Source organism: Serinus canaria, chromosome 5 (genome assembly GCF_022539315.1).
Source record: "Serinus canaria isolate serCan28SL12 chromosome 5, serCan2020, whole genome shotgun sequence".
Lineage (NCBI taxonomy): Eukaryota > Metazoa > Chordata > Aves > Passeriformes > Fringillidae > Serinus > Serinus canaria.
Genome location: NC_066319.1, coordinates 24833772 through 24846089, shown reverse-complemented (window position 1 = coordinate 24846089; position 12318 = coordinate 24833772).

Genomic DNA, 12318 nt, shown 5'->3' with positions numbered 1-12318 from the left:
GGCTGTTGGATTTTCTGCATGGCCAAGGATGGGCATTGTCCTCCTAAGCTCAACCACAAGCAAGATCAAAACAGGAAAAGCATCTGCCTGGACAGAGCTGTCCTGTGTGTTGGTTGTGGCCAGTCCTGGGCTGTCCTGGTGCATTCCATGCTTCATAACCTTTGTGGCAGTTTTCTGTAGAAGCACTTGAAATCTTAGTGTTATCATTTCCATCATGGGGATATCATGACCCTCAAATACTTTAAAACCATTGCTGATTACGAAGGTAAATTTATTTAACATTAAACCTCTTTCAGTTGAGTTTTAAGCAGATATGATGCTTCCAAACCTACTGGAATGAGAGGTCAGAAAGTGCAGCTGTAGCCCATGTAGAAGCAGAATTTTTCTAGTGAAATGAGATGAATCCTGTCTTGAAGAGAAGGCATGATTTTTGTGGTCTTGTTACCAGACAGGCAGTGGCTCTGGTCACAGCCTCTTTGAAATCTGGTTTGGCTTTACAAAAACCCCAGCAATATGTGTGTCTTACTGTGCTCTTTTGAGGGAGAGAAGGTTTCCTTTCTGCTCTGTATGGAACACTGGGGCCTCATAGCAGAGGGTTGTGCTGTCCTGCACTAAGATGGAAACAGGGCTTGTGAGAAAATGTCAAGTCATAGGCTGTGGTGGTAACAGAAGGTAGGCAGGAGGAGCACCAGTGTCCAGACTTCAGGTGCTTGACTGCTGGGCCAGGACTGCTGTTGTAGTGGCTGCAAAGAGAGAAGCTGATCAACAGGGTGAGTCAGGCATTAGCAAAAATTGAGGTGAATTCCCTGTGGCTGCGCAGTGTGTAAGGGGGTGTGTTTGGGGGAAGCTGACTCCAGGCACGTATAAGACTGGGCTGATTCACCTGTGCTGCCTGTGACACACGGCACTGTCACTGCAGAGCCCTGGACTGTGCGGCTCTAGCAGCTGGGCTTACAGTGAACGCTGGTGTTTCTGCCCCAGCTTTGTGTCACCTAGACATGCCTGTGCCTGCAGGCACTGGCTTCACCTCCCTCCTCCGGGCAGAAACCAGAAGTCCCTACCCAGAAGCTGTGTCTTTGCTTTTCTTCTCGGGACATAAGTCTTGGGTGCGCTTTGTGCAAAGGTAGCTCTGTTCCCATGCTGTGTCAGAATGCCTGAGCAAGCAGGGCATCTGCAGCCCTGAGCAGCCTCTCTATGAGCTAATTATAACTTCCGTGCTCCCACTGCATGTGTGAGAAGGTTTCTGTCAGCTTTTTGATGGAATGTGTGGCAAGGAAGGGTAGCTCAACAGCTTTTCTAGGTGCAGAGATGTTTCTCTGCACCTTCTTGTCATGTAGGCAGTCTGTGAGAAGTGTTGACAGTGCAGTTCTGTGGGCCGTGCTCCTAACTGGGAGGCAACAGGAAAGTGACTCACGAGACATTGCATCCTCCTCTGTGCAGGCAACATGGTGACTTGAAGAACAGGCACTGGACCACACAGAAGCTGTGGGATTGACAGCAAAATGATATAGGCTGACAGTGACCAAGCTCTTGGCTGGTTAAGGTCCTGACTGAAGTCATCTGAGCTCCTCTTAGGAGTTCCTCAGCTATCAATGACCTGTGGGCACCAGCAAATAGAGTTCTGCTTCGTCCAGAGCTGTCATACTGTGCCAGGGTTTTAATAGCCATGACCGAAAACAGCATCCAGTGTTGACAGAACGAGGTATTTACTGTTAACCTGTCTGCTTGCATAACTCCTCTGTGCATGTAACTGCAGTGACAGTCTGAACTCTTTGCTGCACTCACCATGTCCTGATGTTGCTGCTCTTTTGGCTAGCTCTGACCTATCAATGTTCCCTGTGAATTGCTTTTCTCTGTCTGGTCTGATTCTGCTATTGATCCTGTTCTGGCATTAACCTTTTCCAGCTCTGCCATGACATGTCTCCACTGCGGATTTTAATTCTTCCCATGTTCCTAACCTTGTCTTGTCTGAAACCCTGCTACATGCTGAGTTTTTTAGAATGGATGTGAGAGCAGAAGCTCAGGTGAGCCCTGCTGAATTCAGTAACTTCATCTTTTTATGTCAAGACCAGAGATTTTCTTGTCATTCTTCCCATTCTAATGTCATCTCTCAGCAGCTCTCCAGTAGTTTGAGGTGCTGTGGTATCTTCTCAATGCCAAATACCCTGCCAAGTTATATCTATCTGTATGTGGAGACAGTAACAATGTCGCCAAAGCAGAATGTAAGTACAGTTTACTTGCCTTGTCTGGAGTAAAGGATAGTGTAGGGCGCAGTACTACATGCATCTGGACCCATTTGGCTCTTAAAAAAAAACAATGGGACTTTTTTGAGAGGAGGTGGAAAAGAGGGAGAAGTGAGATTGATTTGGTTTATGTGGTTTTTTTAGATGTAATCTACTTAAATTAATCCAATCTGAATTCTACCTGCATTCTACCTGTAACTACATTTGTAGCACTCATCCCTCCAAAGCCAATTGTAATCACACAGAGTAAAGGGTGGTATGGTTTGGTTGAAACTGGATCCAGATTTTAGCAAGGACCATCCCTGTTTAATGGCCAGTGTGAAATCTGGCAGTGAGCAGTACAGTGCTGACCATGGGGAATCTGCTCTTGAGACAGACGAAACCTGCAGACACTCTGGTGGCATGGACACTGGAAGCTGATGACTGGTGTGTCAGTGGAATATCAAAATCATAGCTTGAGTGGTTGGTATGTTACGTAATGACTGGACTGGAATGTTGTACACAAGCAGAGGCACCGTCACCACCTGTTTACTAACTCTGATGTTACACATAGCCTGAGGTTACATCAGGCTAAAGAGCGCACAGACAGATTCTCGTGAGGTGGGAACACTAACTGGTGCCAAGACAGCAGCTGACAATGTCAGCTTTTTTTGAGAGGTATTTCCCTCCCCTCATTTCAAGGAAAAGCCTCTAAATGTTCCCTTGATGGTATCCTCAGTATAAGATTTCAGGACTCTCAGCTAACACATGTATTTCAAATCCTCAGACACGAGTGAATCCCACCTTGGTACAGTTTGCACTACTGAGTAATGACTCTGTGCCATATCTGTGTGTTTTGGATAGAAACAGTTCCTTGAGTACATCTTCTCAGTAAAAGAATAAATTCTTACCCCAGAGCCTCCAGACCATCATAACAAAGTGGCTGTACAGCTGCTTGTGTTGCAGTTTCTGATGAATGTGGCATTGCTATCAGCAATGCTGGGACATGTACAACCTATTCTTAATTTTACACATACATGTCACATTGTGGAACAATGAGTGGTTTCCAATATATTTTAATCTGTTCTAGTTGTGCTCCCATTTTAGGAAATCTGTGCCAGCAAAGATAGGAAGGCTGTTGCCTTATAGATTTTAAGAGGTTAATGATTCTTCAGGATAATAATTTTCTCTTTTTAAAATTGCCCTCTAATCTCAACCTCTTGAGACCACTTGGCTACAATCTGCCAAGACCCCAGTCTAGCAGCAGGTAGCTTGCAACATCAGCTGGAGCACCTGGGCACTGTCTGGAGGAGAGAAGCTTCATGCAGAGGTGGATGCAGGGTGAAAGGACAGTAGTGTTCTTCTCTCTAAGATCTTGGTTGGCAGATGCTTATTCCTAAAGTCTGTCACTGCAAGCTAATGCCAAAACCTTTAGCTTTATCCCCTGTCACACTGCCTCAAACTGTGGAATAGGCAGTGACAATGCTGCCCTCTCACAGATTGACCATCTGCATGTATAATGTTATGATCAGACCACATTGTGTTTTAAAGCTTAGACAAGAAAACAAGGATCAGAGGTTCCTGATTGAAGATTGATAAGAATGTGTTTAAATCACTTGATGCAGAACTTAATAATGTGCTTAAGATTAAGCAGTTAGTGATTCCTTTAATTTGAGTCCAAGCCTATGCATAAGAGAGGCCTTCAGAGTTAGAGGTAGAAAGAATCCCTCCAAATCTGCCAGTGCCTTTTCTGACTAATCCTGAAGATGGCTGTGGCATCACACTATTGCCCAAGGACTGTTTCATGCTGCATCTCCAGTTGAATAATCATCATCTATTTTTCTCCTATCACCCACTCCATTACCTTCTGTGCTGAAATGGGAGCCTCTCACAGGAGGTTTCCTTCTGTGGATGGCTGTTCTCTTCTCAATCCCAATGGTGGGAAAGCCCCAGCTTTTCTTGTTGCTTCTCCAGAGCTGCTGGCAGAGCTGTGGGTATATGTTTTATCCTAAATGAGCAGGAAAAGCAAGCTGCTCTTCAGGAGTTTAAGATGACATCCGATGGCACAGTAGCTTAGAGTGCACCTCCAAGCATCCCTCTTTTTCCTTAACTGCCTCATTAAACTGGCTTTACAAAATTTTCCCTTCCCTGTATTGCAAAGCATCACAGTAGAGCTTTAGGATTTCTTAGCCCTTGGGTTTCCATGAATGAGCAGACAAAGGGAAAGGGAGCAGACAACTATTGTGTGTCAAGGGCTTGGCTGTAAAAGAGCAGTTGTGGGTGGATGCACGGATAGGCAAGTTAAATGCAGCAGCAGAAAGGATTTAGATTTCACAGCAAGGTGATGGAATGGCACCAAGCTGTGACGGTGTAGTTGAGGGGAGCTCCATTCATCTAACAAAGCCCATGTACTGCACCTCTTTGCAGTGAGGCAATACTGCAATACAGGCAATGGGAGACCAAATCTAAACCAAGAACCGTCTCTTATCTTCCTCCCTTCATGCCAGGGTGACTTGGTATATGTTGAACATAAATAGAACTTTGCCATGTGTCTTCTTTCAAGCATCAGCAGGTGTGAGGTCTTCTAATTCTGTCATAACATTGGGTTATGCAACAAAGAAAAGTCAAAGCTAGATTCCATAGCATCTTCTGTGGAGCCTTGAACCTGAGAGGCAACCCCTCCAACAAATTTCAGCCACTTTCCTGTAACAGAGCTGGCCTATTTTCTTTGAGCTATTTTTGGCTGTTCTTTAGAGATATATGTGGTAGAGGAAGATAATGAGAACAATTAAAGAGGAATTTCAAGGTGCTGTGCTGGAGGTAATGGAAAGAAGGTGTCATGATATGATTGTGCAATAGCCTCACGTTTTAGGTATTGCTCACGGAGGAACGTGCTGTGAGAGGACTCAGTACCTGGGTGGAAGGGTCATTGTGGCATGTTACAGCATCCATGATACATGTAGCAAAGATTGCATCATAAGGCTGAGCATTAGCATTAAAGAGCATCTAAAGAGCCTTTAAGTGGGAGAAATCCATGTGGGAAGGCCAGCTGGTTTTCACATGTGGCTTTTCCCAGAAGATATCAGATCAAAATAGTTACAAGCTGAATCCCCCAGTTTTTCTGTGTGTTTGTTGGGAACATAGTGCACTAGATTTGAAAACAATTGATTTCATGCTTTGTGACCAGGCTAGTCAAAAAACAGCTACAAATGGGAAACTGAGAAACAAAGGCAAGGCAGGAAACAGAGCTGAGCTCTCAATATGACCCTTAAATTCAAAAAGCTATAAAAGGCTGGCATAGATTTCATAAACAAGGGAGTTGGGGAACAACACAATTTGAAAGCATCATTGTCTTTTGTCAGATTTTTATTGACAAACCTTTTTCCTGGTATGTTGCCTCTTTATGAGAAATTAAAGCAACCACTTAGATAGTGTTATTTGACAAATATTGTACCAATGGATCCTCTTAAGAAAACTGAGCACGCAAATTCCTCTTCTCATGCAGGTTTTTTTCCTCTGATCTCTCATTCTCCCCATTTCCAAGTGCCGTAAACAGGACCACTGAGAATCTCAGAATATTCTGATTTGGAAGGACCCATGGGATCATCTGAGTTGAACTCCAGGCCCTGCACAGAACAGCCTCAAGAATCACATCATGTGCCTCTTAGCAAGCTCTAATCTGCATATGGAGAGGCGATGTGAAAGAAAGACGCTGATGACCATGACATCTAAAATTATTTTATGGCTTTAGTAGACCACAAGTATCAATCAAAGTTTGTGTTGACCTTGCTCCATTCAGTGCTCTAGCCTGAACATACCTCTTGCCTGAGCAGGCTCAGATGTTGCATCAGTGTCCTCTAGTAACACACAGAACTCTTTTTACACCAGTTAACTACCCCTCTTGGCAGATGACTGAGTACCAGCCCCACTTCACACCTAGGAAGAGTGGGAGGGGAAAGTTGCTTGACCCATGTTTAATTGGCAACCAGTGTGAGCAATGTCAAATACCCTGTTTGCCTGCACCCGAGCCCTGTGCATGCAGAAATGGTGAAGTTCCTTGCAGAACATGGAAGAGGAGTTAAGTGTTGGGCTAACATTCTGTGTTAGATATTATATTGCATGGTGGGTGCCAGGTAATGTGTTGAGAAATGCACGAGGGGAGTGGGCTCAGGGGCACAAGCTGCATTGCCAAGGAGAATAACAGTGCTAGTGACATGGTAGTCAGGCAACAGGCTTCAGTGGCCTGCTGAGCACTGGCAGGAGGACAGCCTGGGTAGTCTGATGGCAAAAGGGATGCTGGCCTCATTTCAACTGCTCAGTCTGGCTGCATCAGTGCTCTGGTTGGTATTTCCTTCCTTCTCCTCTCAAGAAAAGACAAGATAATTTGAAGCAAAAAGCCAAGACTTTGCCCTCTGGAGGGATTCCAGGGCTGCAGATGGACTGGGCTGTTTGCAGGGCTTTGGAAAGCAATTATATTTGTAGTTCAGGGGAAGGGAAGAGGAGGAGGGAGAGTCACTGAACTGACAGCAGGGATAAGAAGGTAGCTCATTAGCACATCATCTTTTCTGCACCCTTCTGTGTGGGAGCAGATCTCCATATGATGACATTCAGAGTCTGGCAGGAATGTCATCCTGGAACTAGTAGGAATTTTTCTGCAAGAAAGTGTGAGCAAGTAGGTTTAAAGAGATCAAAAGTGAGTTCCTCTGTGGTCCAAAGAGCATAAAGGTTCATCCTTCAGTGTTGTTTTCAAACTTCACCACCAGCTGCTGATTTGGAATATTAAGACAAAGTATGGAAGTAATGAGGTATTCATTAAAACAAAAAATACAAAAAGCTCATATAAAACCAAACCAACACCCCCCCTCCCTCCCACCAAAGACCCCAAAACCCAGAAAAACCCCAAGCCAACCAATCAAAACATCCTCTATAGTGGATGAATTTTTAACTGAACATTAGAATTAGAGAGCTGATCATATACTGAGCAGGTACTTGAGCTTGGAGAATTCCAGCAGAAGCCATTGAAAAAAACCTAAAAAACCTTCTCTTTATGGCATTCAAAACAATTTGGAGAGCAAGTCCTGTGTCAGTGACAGCGGCTGTTGGAAACCCCACAGTACAGCAATAAAGATATAATACACTTAATTATGACCTAAAGGGTGAATTCCTTATGGACTTATTCAAAACATGTGACTGCTTAACAACACTCCCATGCCCTGAGCAGTCTGCATGGTCCCACAGGAAAAGATCAGAAAAAGCACACCTTAACTGTTCCCTACAGGAAAGTTGAGAATGGGAAATGTGTGTGTTTCACATCAGGCAAGCAAAAAGTCTGCACTGAGTCCTCAGTGGCAGAGCTGCTCTCCTTTTTATGAAGATTTGTTTGCATGTGAATCTATTGGTGTAGGGATCTTGAGTCCTTCTGTTGAGACACGGACGAAGGGGAAAAGAATGAACTCATGCCTAAAGCTTTTGAAGCCACTGAAGCACCAGGAAAACACCAACCCTTCTTATTTTCTCTTAATTCTTCTGTCTCCCCAGTATAAAGCTTGTCCAGCTGAGAGTGGAGGAGCAGGAGTGCCCGCAGGACCCACAGCGCCATGCTGTGGTAACACCTCTCTTTGGACAAGCAGTCGGCTCCTGCAGCGCGGGTTTGCATCCAAAAGGAATCCCTTCACTAGTGCCTCTTCAGGGCTCTCTTCGTGTCCCTGTAGCAGCTCTGCCATTTGCTTGGCTACATCCCACACGGTGCTGAGTGACAGCAAGGCGGAGGGCAGGACTGCAGAGAGGTGTTTGTCCTCAGTGTTAACTCTTGCCTCCATGGACAGACCGTACAGTGCTGTAACACTACGGTGGATAAACAATGCCTGATGGAGAACATGGTGGACAGAGAAATGGAGGATTCTGCAGAGGGCACCTGCAGAGACTGTACAGTAGGAGCTGGGCGAGAAGAGAGGGAATGGATGCCTAACCCTGAATCCCTCTCATTCTGATTTACACAAATGTAACTGTTGGAGTCAGTGCGATTGCATTAGTAGGAAAGCTGGCTGAGAAATAAAAAATTTAGCTCCATGTGACTTCATCGGTTGTTCTTTGTACTCCTAGCTAAGCTTTCTTTACACTCCAGAACACACTCCATCCAGCTTACAGGAAATTACATGCTGCAACTGTTTAGCAATGCTTTTTATATAAAACTAAAGCAGAGGACAAAAGGAGAACACAAGATGTGTGCATAAAATACTGGTCAGGTTAATGCAAAGGCATTTTGAACCTAATAATCATTCAGCTCTGCAAAATTATGGGTGAGGCTGCTCAGCACCCTGAAGGCAGACGTGTGCCTGCATGAAGAGGGTTTTCTTTCATTGGTAACTGCAACCCTGTGGCATTAGCTGCCATAGGACACAGGGACATGGCTGGATTTACTGTTAAAACAGAGGTGGTGTTTGTGGAAGTGAACAATTGCACCTAGAAAGATACAGAGAATGGCATCCACCCTCCTGGGACAGATACCTCAGGAGAAGACACCACCCCAGACCTACAGAGATCAGCCATTGTTCTCTGCAGGTCTGGGGGGGGGGGGTGTCTTCTCCTGAGATATCTGTCCTGTGTGGCTGCCCCGCAGTGCCGTGCATGCCTCTGTCTCTCCAGAACATGACTCAAAAAATTGGAGAGCTACAGTTAGCTTCCCTTAGGAAGGAGGGAACAGGCTCTAGCAATGAAACAATAGTGAAAGAGAAGAAGAGGCAGACAGTGAGAAATCTTTTTCAAAGTAAATGTACACAGTGCAGTTATTTGCTAAGACATTCTGATGCCTTTTTATAGAATCTCAGAATATCTGGGTTGGAAGGGACCCTAAAGACCATCTAGTTCCAATTGTCCTGCTGTGGACAAGGACAAGGACACCTTCCACTAAACCAGAGTTGCCCAAAGCCCCATCCAGCCTGGCCCCGAACACTTCCAGAGATTTCCATTTTTGGTCAGGCTCTGCAACTGCCCACTGCAGAGTTCACCCTCTGTCTCTCACATTCCCCCATCAGGTATTGTTATCTAATTCTGGTGTAGGCTTACAAATAATCCTTAAACTGTTCTAACTGCCCTTTCACTAGTATAATTCCAGCATGTGTGTGAGCCTGAGAAAAGGAAAACCGAAGTTAACCAACCACACCCAAAACATCAGTGCTGCAGAAGTGACTAACTGAGCTGGACCCTGAGGGGTTCTGGTGACATCTTTAGCCACACCTAAAGAAGCACATGGTCTGCTCTTCCCAGCCTCCAAGGTGCCATGAGGGTCAGGCTTTCTGAGCCTGCAGTCCTACTGACAGGATTGCTGCCTCTCCTGCAAACTTTCAGAATCCCAATACTCCATGGCCTCTCTCCCTGTTTGCCTTAGAGGCACGGATTAAGTAGCTGTAAATTAATGAGCCTCTGACAAGAAACACAGGGCTGCATGTACAGGCTGCTGTTTGGACATCTGGAGCTGATTCTTGCCCTCCAAGGGCTCCAGTGCTGCCAAGGACCCTACTGCTGCTGAAGCAGGTGTACAGCTGTCCCCTGAAGCAAAGGGGACACCTGTAAAAGAGAAAAGCAGAAAGCTTTTCTGTTCCTTCAAAGAACCAACTGCAGGGTGGCTGTGCTGCAGCCTTGTGGTTCAGCTATTTTCTGTCAGTTTTGTGATAATGGGCTGGGGAGAGATGCAACTTGCTGTCTCCCACACACTGTCAGCCTGTCTTTTGTCACTGAGGAGCTGCTCCTGGTGCTACATCTGCAGCCCAGCAATCCAGCTCGTGGCCAGGGAGCACACCAGAGGAGGGTCCTGGGGTGGGAATCTGGTACTGAGGGGGAACAATGCTGTTTGTTTCCTCCCTGTACCTGCTGCTCTGCAGTAATGCTCCCCATCTGGAGCTGCAGGCTGAAGGTGAAACATGAGCAGTGACTTTCAGAGAGATGCCCTTCCTGGCTCTGCACATTGGCACTGAATTAGCGTGTGTTACCTGATGTGCTGCATCATCTGCAGAAATTAGTCACTGAAGGCCAGGGTATAAAACTTCCCTGATCCCTGTGGGCTTTTGAAAGGGTAGAGTTTGGTTTGTCTCTTATAGCTTAGAGAGGGTGCTAACATTGAGTCTCATTGAAAATGCCTGAGTTGCCTCCCTTGGCTGCTGGGGAACGTTCTGATCCCTTGTGTGTACTGTAATGTGGGTTTGGGTGCCACACACCCTCCTCTCATGACTCCAACCTGACCCTTGAAGGCAGTGTTTTGCAGTGCCTCAGTGCACTTTCCATGGTCACTCGTGACCTTGCAATTGGGGTTCCAGACCTGTGCAAACCCTTTTTAAGTATGTTAAAAACCCCATTTTGGCCAGACATCTGCAAACTGTGACCATGCAATGATGCACCCATACTCCCAATATTAGTAAGGGATCCCCGCAGCCACAAATCTTGCAATATTTACCCTCTATTAGCCCCATTTTTCTGTTCCCCAGTAACCACAGTGCACAGCGACAGAGCTTGGTGTGCCTTCAGTTCCAAGAGACCCACAGTTCTGCTCAGTTAAGGTGCCTTGTGACAGGGAGATGTAGTCTGCCACCTACCCTGAGCAGCTGCAGGCTCAGGCTGTGCCGACTCTACAGACCCCTGCTGGCTGAACAGGGCTGCTCAGGGATGCTGTACCGCCGGCTCCCGAGGGCTGCAGGGCTTCTGGAACTGCTGTAAATGCGTGCTCCCTTTTCCTGCTGCTCTCCCCACTCTCTGGTACAGATGAATATACTCAGCTTTCTAAAGACAAAATCTGAGTGCAGCAGCTTCTCCATGGTGAAGAGCTCCTTCCACACCAGCACTGTCTCCACTCTCAGATGCTGCCAATTTGGATTCACCTGGTATGCTCCATTCCTCTCCAGCCTGTTTCCAGCAGTGTGCCCCACAGTTACTCTTTGTGGGAGAGCCTATTCTAAATATAATGTGCAGAAAGTGCCCTGCTACCGTTTCCTGCTCAGACTTCTCATAGGAACCCTCAAATGGAATGGTCAAAAACTTTATATACTGCAAGGGGACCACCCGTAGTGGTACAGTCTTATTGCCGGGTGTTTTAGTAAGAAAACACCTAGTACAAACATGCACATTGTGTTCATTCGGGGTCAGCTAGGGAAATCAGCTTTTGTTTTTTATGTTATAGATCAGTTATTACCACTTCCATGTCTTCACTCTGCAGTTTAGAATGTCCAGGGTCTTTCAAGTGTTGTATCTGTGAAACACCTAAATATTATGAAAGATGCAGCAAAGGACAAGTCCTTCCTGAAATACTTCACAGTTTAAACAGACTGAACAGGCAAAAGGAGAAGGAACAGGAATATTGCTTTTTGTTGTTATTTTTTTTTTACCTACTGTAGGTGAGATGAATGGAAATAAAAGTACCAGCTAAAAAGTACCATACCCCTGATGTTTGTCTGCAAAACTATTTTTTTTCATATCTGAAAAGTGGTGACACAACACAGTAAGTTACTGGTAATATATATTAGCTGGGTCAGGCCCTGAACTGGCTACTAGAAGAGTAGGGACACCTACTAAGGCCCTTAACTGGGGGAAGGGATGTCTTCTAAGGGCCATGAGTTCCTTGGGTGCTTAAACAAGGGTGTAAAGAATAGTAGGAGGAAGGTTTTCTTTCCCACCTGAGCCAGGGACCTCACCTCAGCTTTAGAGGCTGTGACATTCAAGGAGAGACAGAAAGGGCTCAGCTGCCTCAGGCACCAAAACAAGACTGGGAACATCACTTTATTACAAGTAATGAGAAAATACCACACACTAATAAGCCCAAAATAGAGTGGAGAAAGATATACCCAGAAGTGTCTGGATGCTGAAAGCAAGTTCAGCGATGGAAGTGGAAGCATTCCTACCATGGGGTGATGAGGTACTGGGACTCGCTGCTGGAGACCACATTAATCCCTTGTGTTTTGATGTTTTCACGTGATTTCCCAGTGTTTTGCTTTAGGCAGCTCAGTGCCAGGTGTCTGAGTAAGCAGAAAGGCCAGTGGCAGAGAGGGTGTCTGTAGAGATGGGCCCCATGAGTCCCTCATGTCGCCGCCTTCTCTGTCCGGCTGACTCT